Genomic DNA, 13,006 nt, shown 5'->3' on the forward strand with positions numbered 1-13,006 from the left:
TGCTGCTTTTAATTAAAAAAAAAACAGTTAAGTGGATTCCTCTGCCGCCTGACAGGAACAGCTTCACAGATACCCCAGCAGTTAATCACATGCTAACAACGACGATAAGCATGACTGCCCCAGCGACCAAGGAGCCTGGTGGGGTTATTTTAAAAATAACTGTTAACTTTTTTTCTAGTAGGTTCAGCAGTCAGGAACAGAYTTGCACCCATCCTTAGAGACGGAGGGTTTCTGTTTGTTTGCTGCACGGCTGTGGCACTATTTAATCTTCCCTGCAATGACTGGTAAGCGCTGCTCCATCCTGAGCTACCTGTGACCCTGGGCCACCAGGGCGCTGCTAGAGGTGGTCGTTCTCCTCACTGAGCTTGCCTTGGGACTCTCTTCTGGGGTCGCTAGCCAGGCGCCCCGTTGGGACTGCCTGTCTGCTGCTTGGAGACTGCTGGCTCATTTGACCAAACTAAGGACCATCACAAAACTTAGTCTTTTCAGATGGTTTTGGGGGATGGTGGCTTGATCCTGGGGATGTCCTGGTTTGATTAGCCACCATGTCAAGAATTAATGTCATTATTGGTACAAGTAACAAGGTGGAAGGTATCTGATACGTTGTTAAAATTTTTAAATAATATCTTCTGTTCTTTTAATTTTTTAGGTCATCAGTTCAAATGTTGGAAGATTTTGACCTGGACTGTATATTCCTGAAAGAGAGAATCTTCCCCCTACTACCTTTTTTCCTATGCTACTTCTGGCCTGCTTGGTGGAKATGATGACTCTCCCTGACGAAAAGCAGTAAATGAATTGTAAAAGCAGGTATTGTAATTTGTTAGGAATGGAATATGCTTCACACGCCTACTGAGTGATATACATGAAAATCCATGCACTGTACGTGGTGCATAAGAAGGCTTTTTTGTAAGATTTTTTTTTAAAAAAATGAACTGTGCCTAAAATACTAAAATTGAAACCCTTGCTCTGGGTGGTCTTTATTTTTGGCTGAAGCCTCCTAATAGTTCCATAAATATTAATTTATGAAGAACTCAGAACACAAGTGAATGTAGAACTGACCRCTTTCTTGGTGTTCTCACGTTACTTAAACTGTATTATTATTATTTGCTTATAGAACAGTGGGAATACTGTTAAAAAAATTAAATGGGGCTTTTATCATTGAAAAAGTTTGTGGTTTGCTTATTTGGATCAAAAAAATTCAACGGAGCACATGCAAATAACTTTAGAAATAAAGTGCAACAGTACTAGTTTTGACACCAGCCCCATTTGTTTCCTCTGAAATGTTTTGCCAGTCCAGCAGCCAGATATTTCAAGAACAACCTCACAAGGGAAGATTAAATGTGTATGTTTGCATAAAACAATGACATCTTGTTTTTAAAGCCCAGCAAGCTTAAAATGGATATTAGAGCAGTCCTATATAAACTGCAGTTCCCAAGGACAACTGTTTAGCTTAAGTGCCATTTAATGTTCTCCTAAATGGTTCCGCTGTTTAGTGTGCAATATATCTTCTAGATTAAACCTTTAATCCTTTACATTGTGCTTGCTGTGTCAAAAAGGGCTTTATGCCAGCTTCTTCCTATTGGTGGGTCTCTTTCTCTCTGTTTAACAGGCACATGAAGAACATCAAAGTCCTGTGTTTTGCCTCTTTGAATCCAAACAAGAAATCCAGTTAAAAGTTCTGTGAACTGAAAAGTTTAAAGTGTTTTATGTGTTTCCCCCTGTCTTTCTGATTTAATTTTAGAGCTCTCATAAACACAGAGAAGAACAAGAAAGACAAAAAATGGCTCATTAAAAAAATGTGTATTTTTAATAAATGGGAAAAATCAATATAGGTTAGCTGGGTACATATAATGTTAATGGGGATATCAGAGTGCTACAACTTTCACACCTCAATGCCTTCTAGCGAAGAACTCTTTGCCACTACAAATACAATAGAGAAAGCAGAGAAGTGGTCTGGTACACAGCGTTTAACCACAGCAAACTRTGAAACTAAGCTCAATTTAGTTGATTAAGGCACACCACTTTTTGCTGAGCTGGCAGTTGAGTGGACTAACCAGAAGACCCTCATTATTGATGGGCCTTAAGTGTAAGTAACGCTTTGCGGCATAGGTCAATAGCGGGTTTCCGGAAGCTAGCTCTGAATTTCTTAGGCTTGGCTATGCTTGCATTTGCTCCTGAGAGGAAAATAAATTTGCCCCGTATGGCCTAAAAAGCAAAAACATCTGCTGGTATTATGAGCAGCCTATTGTCCGAGTTCAGCAGCGGGGAGGTCTGCACTTGTTCAGTTCTGCCTTCCTGCTAGGCATCATGAAAGCCTGTGGGAATCGTTATCAAGGCAGAGGAATGAGTTCACTGGTCCAACAGGTAGCTAAACAAGGCCACGCCAGTATCTTGCCTAGTAGCACAATACGCTATGTACCGTGCAGGGGACCTCTATCTGGGAGCAAGCTTGGTACACTTGCTCCAAAGCTGATGATGGACAGCAACCACTAAGGGAGGGACTCTGCTTCTGGGAAGGTTAGCTGCGGTAGCTGGCAGCTGGAGRACATGCTGTATGGAAAGCTAGACTAAGTGGGTGGTGAGAAGGAAAAAATGATGATGCAGGCTGAGCATTTGGTTAGAAGAAATCCCACAACCTCACTTGGCCTGATTCAGTAACCTGAATGTCTGCCTTAGGGAAAGAGCGAGTTCACTTTCTCTCTGGTTGCAGTTGCTTCATTAAGTGTAAAACAGCTATGCTCACATAGCTGACACCCGAGGTAGCTTTTTGTTGTGACTTCCACGATCCTGAACTGTTACCTACATTTCAATTATTTATTTTATTTTGTTATTTTCTAGGGAGCCTATGAGTAAGAGAAATTCATGTCATATTCAGGTTCAGCTGTACACACACCCAAAACCAGAAGTTTATCCAAAATTTACATTATCAGAAGTTGTTCATATTTGGACTTGAACATTACTAAAACATGAAGCCAAATTTCAACTATCTGAGGAAAATGRAGTCCAGGTAATGCTGACTAGGAAAGTAAATGGTCAAAACCCTTCCTGTAAGCACAAGGACCTCCAGTTCTCCATCCCAGCTGATGTTCTGCCAGCCGTAAGGAGGAATCCATTGAATACCCAAGTTTTTCCGTGGTCCCCTCAGATTTTTAGTTTATAGCTCTAGGAGGGAAAAATAACACAGGTTGGGTTCTCATTATCCCTTTCACTTACCACTACCACCCAGGTTCTGCTGAGGACTGAAAGCTTTTCAAAACTCCCTGGAAGACCAGCAASGTAAGGCCTTCCAAAATTAAGCCTTTCCATTCAGACTCTAGYCTCAGAGAGCAATCTCCTACCCCCAATCCCCCCACATCTCTCTCTGATCATCATTTTCATCATCTATGTGAAAATATTTAAACAAATATGATTATATTTCTAATAGAATCATATGTACATTGCTTTTTTCAATATGGTTTTGTTGTAAAGGTGTTTATGGAGGACAGACTAAACTGCTGATATAGTAYATCTATCAAAATGGGAACAAGTTGTGGTTGAATTTGTTAACAGAAATARATTCTTTTGTCCATAGACTGTAATCCACCCTCTTGCAGCCCCGTGTAATTTCAAATCCAGGCTTAGGTAAATTAATTCTGATGACTTACTCTTTGAAAGGCCAGTAGGCAGGGTCATTGATCTCTAGCAGGAAGTGTACACAGCTCCTCTAGTGCGATGGGATTTTCACAAAAYAGTCCTGACAGGAACATTGAGGTGGGGTAAACCATGCTCATCTCACTCCTGACAAATTTTTTGTTTTCCTATTTTTAAAGAGCTTCATGAAGGGACCCCACATTCCCTTCAGGCAAGCTTTTCTTACACTTGACTTTCCTCAGTGAACATGTTACTCAGAAAATATTTCTTTAATCTTTCTTACTGCAGCCTTTCTTCTACTTAAACACACCATTTTTTGTCCTATCTATGTGCCTTGCACGTGGGGATTAGCTTATTCCCTTTCTCTTCACAACAACCTTTCACATCCGTGAATGCTGTTTATCGCATCTCAGCGCAGTCTTTTCTTCCTTGTGCTAACAGACGGAGGAAATCTTCAGTTCACAGGAAGATGGTGTAGCTGGCTTCCTATCAGCCCACCCTCGTCTTCATGGAGATAAGTAGGATTTGGAGCTCTGGTGAATTTTGACTAGCGCAACAGCCCCTTAAGGGACTTTATGAGATAAAGCAGCTCTGAAACTGTTCTAATTTATTGTTAGGGTAGAACTGACTAGAGGTCCTAATCAGAAAGGGGGACATATAAAGATAGCTGGGCTGTTCCTCCTACGCCTCTGAGTTGTGCTGGACACCGCACAGACAACCTATAGTATTTTCCCACAGCAAAGTGGTGATTCGACATATACTGCCCAAAAAGTACCCACGATATCCAAGGACTTCAGCTGTGAGATACCAACYTGGCTGATATATTTCATTTTTTCTTTTTCTTTTTTTTTTCAGATTATTTAGCTATTTCATTATATTTGCTATTGTATCTATATGGTGATCCATATTTTTTAAAGAAAAATAGGAATATAGATATTGCCTTTCATATACCACTAAACACAAAGCGAAATTGAGACTAGTGTCAAAAGATTTCAACTTTAAACTCAGTAATAGCAAAWCGAATGAAGTAAAACCAATACTCATGTTAGCAAAGGTGCATGTTAATGAAAATATGTTGGTATCAGTTTTTAAAYTTTTTTTTGAAAATATTATTATGTAAAGATTTTGAACTCTGTTCAATAATGTATGTTGGCTTCTTCATGYGGCTCTAGTGACACAGAACAGCTACAAACTATTTTAACTGGTTGGTTAACCTCAGTTTATGACTTCTTTGTACTGCTGCTGCGGTGGAAAATAGCCAGGCTGTATCTGGTTCTCAGTCTCTTATTAATCAAAAATAWCCAATTGGCTCTCACTAAGGCATTTTATGTGCTCTACAATACACCGTAATCATCATATTTTGATATCTAAAAATTTTAATTTATAGTGAGCTTCAAACCTTTAAAATTTTATAAAGTGCTGGAGACTATCAATTTACGTATCAGTGTAGGTACTGGAGAAATACTTGAAAAGAGAATACAACCTGTGCCTGAAAAAGCCTTTTAGATGGCACTGTTCATTGAAATAGCATACTTAACAGCCGTTTCAGAAGATGAGTGTAAAAAAACCACCCACTAAGCATTTGCTCTTTGTATGTGTATGAAGACATGACTGTACTGTTCCTGTAAAGGAAAAAAAAAATCAAAGAAAACATCTTCCTTACTGAATAGGCTTCCCATTAGCTATAAAAAATAAAAAAGGCAGATGCACCAGATGTAAGGATGGATCCATGTTAGTGGTTGCCCATAACAGAAAAACGCATTCATCTGAAACACACCATTGTGTGCATGCTGAAGCCTGAAGGACTTTGGATGTCTATGCTTTCTTCCTACGCACAGCTGCAAAGATAACACTGTCTACTGTTCAAGGGCTCTGTGGGGAATTCGCCACAGCAGTTCTGTTCTTTCAATTCTTATTAGGATTTACATCCCCATTTAAGTTGATGACCAACTTGCTAGCTGGGTCAACTGCTGGCATAAATCCTATCAGCAATTATAATGTTAACCTGACAGTATCATTCCAGTGGTAAGAGAGCATGTTTGGGCTTTACAGTGAGTCTGGTTGGATCATTTCATTTTTTCTGCTCTTATACTGCACAAAGGAGCTCTCCTATTCTTACCTTCAGCTGCTAAAAATTCCTGTGACAATGATATACTTTTACGATGCACTAAAATAATGACAATGATACGATACCCCCAGACTAAAAATGCCTTGAGGAAGAAATACAGTTGCATAGCTCTTTATCCAAAGCTTACTGAAATCAGTGGGAGGTTTTTCCATAAATTTTAACAGACTTTGGATCTGGCCTTGAATTATTTATTAATGACTAAACCAGGTGATGCACTTTCTCCAGTTTAGGCAAAACCCTTTTGAACATGCCAATTAGAAATTTAACAGGGGTGATACCTTCTGGCTTCTTTCAGTAACCACTGTCCTTACAAATAAAGGCTCACACTTTTCTAGTCTGTAACACTTGTAAAGTTATCACAGCTTTAACTGAGTATCCCAGTAAAAGCAGTTTTCAGGTCACCTGAGCTGTAGCGATAGATGTCTTTGGAGAACACATCTGCTTAGTTGTGCTTCCCTRGATCCCACTTTTGTGCCTGAAGACATGCAGCGAGTGCTTGGAAAAATACTGGCTAGAACTCTCCAACTAGTGAATGGTTTCTAGTGGTTTATTAAGGGAGACCATATTTTGGAGCATGCTAAGCACATTTGATGGGAAAGTCCTCTGGGCTTTGAAGGCAGCAGCCCAGGGGTGATGGATGTGCTGAGATAAGAACGAAGAATAGAGATTTCTTTGAGAATGGTAGTGGCTAGAACTCCATCCTTGTAAATAGGGGATTTTATCAGGTTTAGGCTTGGCAGTTATCCCTTAGTTAGGAAAGGACTGTTTTCCCCAAGCTTCTGATGGAAGTGCCTATAGGTTTTTAATCCGAGAAGTGCAGATTTCAATCTTTCATTGGCATCCTTCTTTGTGAGAAACAAAAAAGTTAAGTCCACACAAAGACTGAGGACCTGACTTTCCTATCAGCTGTACTAATTTAACCAGGACTAGTACTGTGAGAGAAGTATGTTCAAACTGGAGATAGATGGTGGAAGTGAGAGGAGAACTAGATTCAGCCTTTTCAAGGAAAACATGCAAAATATTTTATATCTGAAAGTGTGCTATAGAAGAAACACTGGCTACTAGGTACTGGTATAAATCTTTCATCTTTGGAACATGACAGCGTATTAAAAGTCAGCATTAAAAACTGTTTTGATTAACTTAGTGCATCCAATAGTTTTATCATATTCTACTGTTATTTTAATAAAGATTAACTAGATCCTTATTGCACATATGAAGTACTTTGAAGAGATTTGGACTGTAGCATCTGTGGAATTACAAAGTGCTGCCCTGAAAGTTCATGGATGAAAAGTCTATCAGCATGTGAAAGCTATGCATGCAAATTCTTCAGAAATAAATATATCAGCAGGAGTAAAATAAGGGCCTAAATGGAAAAAAGAGGGAAGTGAAGAGAATTACTTTCCAATCTTTATCTATTTAATATGATTGGATTAAAATGACTCCTAAATTTTCCCAAATTAATTAGCTCTGCATGCCCTGAAATCCTTCGGTTGAGTTATTCAGGCTGAGGCAAAGCATATACAGTTGGAATACTTTGCAAAMTTATATACTTAATCCATACAGAATCTGCCATAATTTCACAGTAGTTTTTGTACACTTGTTGCTTGTCAGCGTACTCACTCTCATGGAAGCAGGAGCTCCATTTTTTTCATACTCTCCCAGGATGAGCCAAAGGGTTTTTGAGTGGTGTTTCACCTGTTGGAAAAGGAACACAAACTGGCAAGGTGGAAGAGTCGTTACAGGAGGAGATCCTCTCTGTACTCTCAGTCGCGATCTGCTCAGTGCCCGGAATATTTGTTCATCTCTCTGGCTGACAAAACTTAGAAAGATAAGGTGCAACATGTAAAGCAACCTTATTTCATAAAAATCACGTAAGTGCAGAATGTTCTTTTTACTCCAAGGAATGAGATCATGCAGAAGGGTGTTCCTTGAGAGAAACCATGACCAGCCATTTTTTCACTGCGACCCAAATCTTTTTTTTTTTTTTTTTCCTGGACATGAATTAAATCTCAACTCCAAGTTAAATCTCACCTTTACTGTAAACAAATAACAAGAAAAATCTAATTCAATAATCTGAAAGTGCCAAAAGTTTTAAATTCAGCTGAACTAGATTCCTGTCTAGTTTGGGCAACATGTCAGATGTTGAGTGGGGCTATTTTTCCAGCCTGCAACTTTGAGCTGAATTTCAGAATATTCTTCCCCGAACAAGTCCTTCTTATAGGGTTTCTGATTATTATTGCTACCTTCAGCCTTTTTATGAATTTTCTGTCAGTGTCTCAGCTGGGTCATGGTGGGTCAAGAGAAGAACRCAAACAAAATACTCCTTGTGTTGACCTCTCATCATCATTTCGAAAGGGAGGTAACAGGGTTATTCTGAGAGCTATTCATCATTCTTCCACTGGTGTAACCACTTTAGTTCGTTTATGATTTGCTGCCATTAAAGGTATATCAGTACACCCTGCGGTGCTGCTTTCAGGTTGACCATTCCGTCTGGGAACAGCAATGTGCTCTGCAAGGTGTGTACTGACTTAGTAGACCTGATGGTGATAAAAAGTTGCYAGTCTGGTAAAATGTTAAACTAAATGGTAGTTAATAGAAATGAAACTTCCATTCAAGGACTAAGTAAGAATTCACAGGGCAGAAATAATTTTATTCACAGATCAATAAAGAATTTCTTAATATTGTAACTTTGTTTTGTTGTTTTAAGGGGAAATATCCTGTAAATAAGATAAGAACACTTTTAGCAACTGTCCAAATGTGTTTGAGGGAAGTGACAACAGGGCAGGAATCTGTTTTTCTTATTTATATTCTGGCCATGTATGTAGCATCTCTTCTGTTGCATATGTCTGTCAACAGGACTAAACAGAAGCTCTCACTTGTAAACCATTATGGAGGTAATGCAGAGAAAATGACTTACACAGCTGCACACTGGTGGATCTTGAATCCTCTCTTCAGTATTGCAGTGTTACGAAACCATAGATTTTATCAAAGAATTAAAAGAACCCCGAAATTCCAGACCCTATTTTCTGATGTTCTTTGTAACTTTTCTTCACATTTGAAAATAAGTATCTAAGAGCAACCCTCCCCCCCCCCATTCCTGTTCCTGGTGCTTTTAGAGCCCTACCTCAGTGCGAAATACAGCTGAGAAAACAAATTAGGAAAAATCTGGCACACAACTGACTGTAACAAGTTCAGGTGTCCTGAACCAAGCCTAAATTGTTGGGCTAGGATGGGTCCAAGGGCCTAACTCTATGCGCTGCTAACTTCAACTCATGTATCTAGATCTCTGTTAGTAAAGTTTAGTCAGAATTTCACATCATAAGCACTCAATAATATAAAGGATTTGGATTCCAAATGCAATTTTAGTCAAACTTTTTAAAGCTCATATTAATACCTGTTCTGAAAGTGAACTTTGCACATAAATACTGTAGAGTGCATGGTCGAAAGTCAAGAAGAAAAAGTTATGTACTTCTTCATTCAGGAATAGCCGTGATATAAAGGCAGAGAAAAGGAAGTAGGGATTTTATTACCTACAATCCTATTGTATGGCATGGGAATGGGAACCAGAGTTCATGAAAGAGTATTAAACTCCACATTGTTCTTCCCTTAGTAGGTCTATGCTTGCATGTCCTGTGTGTGCATGCATGCATGTGCTGATATGCACAACTAACTTGAACATTTGAAAAGGTTTGTGGAGAAAGGGAATACTTTATTTACACTGTAACCTACATTTTAATGGGRAAAAACATCTTTCTGTGTAATACGTGTAGCTTAATAAGTTGATGATGAACTTCTCCTGCCCTCCCACCTTCATGGCTCCTAGTACTGTTGACCATGAATAGAGAAAAGCACGATCCAACTAATAAAAGAGTCACAGGGCTCCTGCTTTTCCACAAAGGAGTGCTGGCTCTGCTGGTCAGACTGCTCCCAGGGATGTTAGCAGTTGCAGAGCCCTTTCATATGCTCAGAATATAAACTCACACCATTTCAGGCAACGTTTGTGTTTGCAATGGAATTTCTGTATAGAAATAAGTAGTTTTGCTTGCTAGGGTTGTTACATCTGGCATACATTGGCCCCAGTGAACTCTGTTTTTAAAACCAAAGCATTTGAATTGAGGTTCCAGATTATATTTGTTACTGATCTTTGCAAGCCTAATCCATTCTTATGAACAACGCCTCTGTGGTGTTTTCTTCCCCAAAGGATATACTACGGGTGCAACCCAAGCTTTATTGTGCTTAATCTGAACCAGAAGTCTGAGCTGATTATTTTAAAAGACATGCTGTTTCTTAAAAGTGATTTTTTCTTTCTGTCTTCATGCTGCACTGATAAGAAGTTATAAGTGGATCACTTTAATGTTTTAGGCTGGAATGATACAGTGGAAGACAGTGTGTTTGACTGGGGGCCACCTGAAGCAGCAACAGTAAAGTCTGTAAAAAAAAAATTCTTTTACTTTGAAACATATAGATCATAGATTTTAATTTCTGGAATCAACATACTCAAGCTAATTATACCTGGTGTATAAAGGTGCTAAAAAAGGACAGAAGGAAAGACTTTAAGCTCTTTCAGCGGAAAGACCTGGAGTCTGTAGGGTTGTTGACAAGGATAGCAAGCCCAAAGTGCATGGAGAAGAAGGGTCAAGAGAGGCAGACCTCACCCTTTCAATGGACAGAGCAAGAGATCACCTCCCCCTGGCATGCCAGTGCAGCCTTGGTCAATTCTCCTTGCATGTCCATCTGARCAGCCTCCCCAAGCAGTGCTGGAGAAGACCTAGGTCAGAGCAAGGATAATTCCTCAGGGGCCCACAGGGACYGCGTGTTCCCACATCCACCTCTTTTTACGGGGCTGGTCGACTTGCCTGTGCTATTGCAATGTCATCACAGGTGCAGCCCTAACTAGTCCCTTGTAAGGCTGATCATTTTAAACACTGGGCTTACCTCTGAGTTCTTGGCTTGTAATCAATAATATGATAGCTAATATCTAGACAGCTCTTCAGTTAATGCTAGATGTGAGACAACAAGCTCCACGGGCAAGGGAGTTGGCTTTGAGGTACATTCCTTGCTAATTCCACCCCCCCAGCAACCAAACGAGCGCTTGCATTGCTGCACCTTTTGGTCCTGCATATTGATCTTCCTGTAATCAACCCTCTCTGTTAGACAAATACAGGTACTATAAAACCTAATTAGATGTTTTTACTGTTTAAATACATTTGTCAGTTAAGATGTGTCCTCTGCCCAACATACAATATTTGCAAGTAATAAAAATCTCTTTTTGGTGATAAAAATGTTTCACATAGTACTCTTTATTTTTTAACTAGCAAAAGCAGACAGAGAAATCTTCCCAAACACTGGACTGTCAGGCTCCCTCCATTATCAGCAACTAATTTTAGCCAATGTCATTAACAAGATAAGCAGGGAGGTACTAATGTAGTTTCTCACCTATTTTAAAAACTATTATTGATTCTTAAATCAGCGCTCAGATCTGTTTCTATTTTTAATCCGATAACATGTGTAAGTGACGAGTTTATAGATGTTAGGCAATTTGTTTAATTCTTGGTGTCCAGTAGCTTCATGGTCTGACACTCAGAAATGGCTCTTATGGATGTTGACTATGCCTTCATTTTATCTTTAATCTTAGAAATTAATGAGTTGGATTGAAATTGAAGTCGCAATATCAAAATCACCTCTCCATCTTGTGCATATCCCTCCCCACAGACCTGTGATCCTTATTATACCATTAACAATGTTAAATGTCCATTAATTTATATTCATGGGAATAAGACATAAGAATATGAAGTGTTAGTCAGCAGAATCTCAAATTTATCATTAAGCTAGTTAATTATTTTTTGTGCTAAGTCAGTTTCTTGAGGATTTTCTTTCATCCTACTTTTTTACTTCATTTTATTGCTAATAGCTCTGAATTGCAAACTGCTAACAGGGCTTAACTTCTTGTGGCTGACCAATTGGAGAGAGGGATTAGGATAACCAGAGAAACTTAATCAAGTCTGATCAATCCGCAATTATGCATTTTCTGTTATGTCTCCTAATATCTTTTTTTCCTAATCCCTGGCATATATTAAAGTAAAACTTTTCTTATAAGGAGAATAGAAAGATAGCACTATCCTTGGCAACCTCAGACTAAATTTTCAATGATTAGTCAGCTTTAAGCACATTAACACATCCAGATGAGAGCTTCCTGGTGTCTGTAGGACATGTCTGGCATCTTAGAAAAATACTGTCCGGTTACTTCAGAAACAGAAGCCAACAGCAAACACTGAATGGAGGTGGCCAAGAAAAGTGACAGTATTAAATGATTGTGTCATAACTGGCAGTGAACCAGATGAAATTATCCAGGCCTTAGATAGCTGAGATCGAATATGTTCTTAAGCAAGTTGCAACGGAAGAGGAAATTCCAGTAAATCATTTACTTAATGAGATCAACGTGCAGCAGATCTTTTTTCTCTCCTACAAAGTTAATATTAGTATTCTGTTATCATCATCTTTTTCCTGTTTGCTAAGTTATCGTGTGAGATGCCAACAGGGTCTGGCACTGTTTGGGGCCTGATAGTACTCACAGCTCAAGTGTGTGAATTGGGAGCAACTGCTAGACCCAGCAACTTATTTTTTGGTGAAAACCTTCTCTGCTGAAAAATGTAAACTCCATGGACTTGTAACACATATATCTACCATATTTCTGTCAGCTTCCCTGGTCASTATAGCAGGATTTTCAGGGCCTTCAGATGCCCAGTTTGATCCCAGTTCTCCCACCAAAGAGCTTCAGGGGCAGGGTGCCTTCAAGCACCTGGTGAGCTGATCCTTTTCGTTTTTTTTGATATTTGTGTTTTGAAAAGAAATATTACAGATTCTCACTTCTATGAAATAGTTTTGATGGTTTTGCCTATCACTGCAATTTGGGAGGAACATTTTCTAAAATCCAGAGATYTTTCATATGTGAAAATTTTTGTCTCCTGCCCACTTCAGCAACCTCATTGAAGCCAGTGGAATTATAGGTCCCTTGCTCAGTTAAAGCTGCTCCGTATTTGTGGACAAATTCAAACCTTGTGTTAGCAAGTAGAGTTTCAACCACATTTACAGGGGTTTCAGAGTCTCAGATTCCAGTCAGTTTTTGAAAACGTACAGTGGGCAGAGGAGAGAAACCTTATTAACGCCACAGGTGAGGGAAAGAAGGTAACACGAGCTCACATGTTGTTAGACACCAGAGAGGCCACATGGAAGAGAGCCCAGATACAT

The 13,006-nt window shown here is 39.2% G+C and overlaps 1 long non-coding RNA gene across 1 annotated transcript; it reads left to right on the forward strand.

The window, feature by feature from the left end:
- Positions 1-89: 89 nt before the first annotated feature.
- LOC146589664 (uncharacterized) lies at positions 90-1,692 on the forward strand. The gene is made up of 3 exons (XR_014897122.1): positions 90-284; positions 650-807; positions 1,610-1,692. It is a non-coding gene; the product is annotated as an uncharacterized LOC146589664 (long non-coding RNA).
- The last annotated feature ends 11,314 nt before the right edge of the window (positions 1,693-13,006 follow it).

The sequence above is a fragment of the Rhea americana genome, unplaced genomic scaffold, assembly GCF_003343005.1.
Source record: "Rhea americana isolate MKP2758 unplaced genomic scaffold, rheAme1 scaffold_44, whole genome shotgun sequence".
In the NCBI taxonomy this organism is placed as follows: Eukaryota; Metazoa; Chordata; class Aves; order Rheiformes; family Rheidae; genus Rhea; species Rhea americana.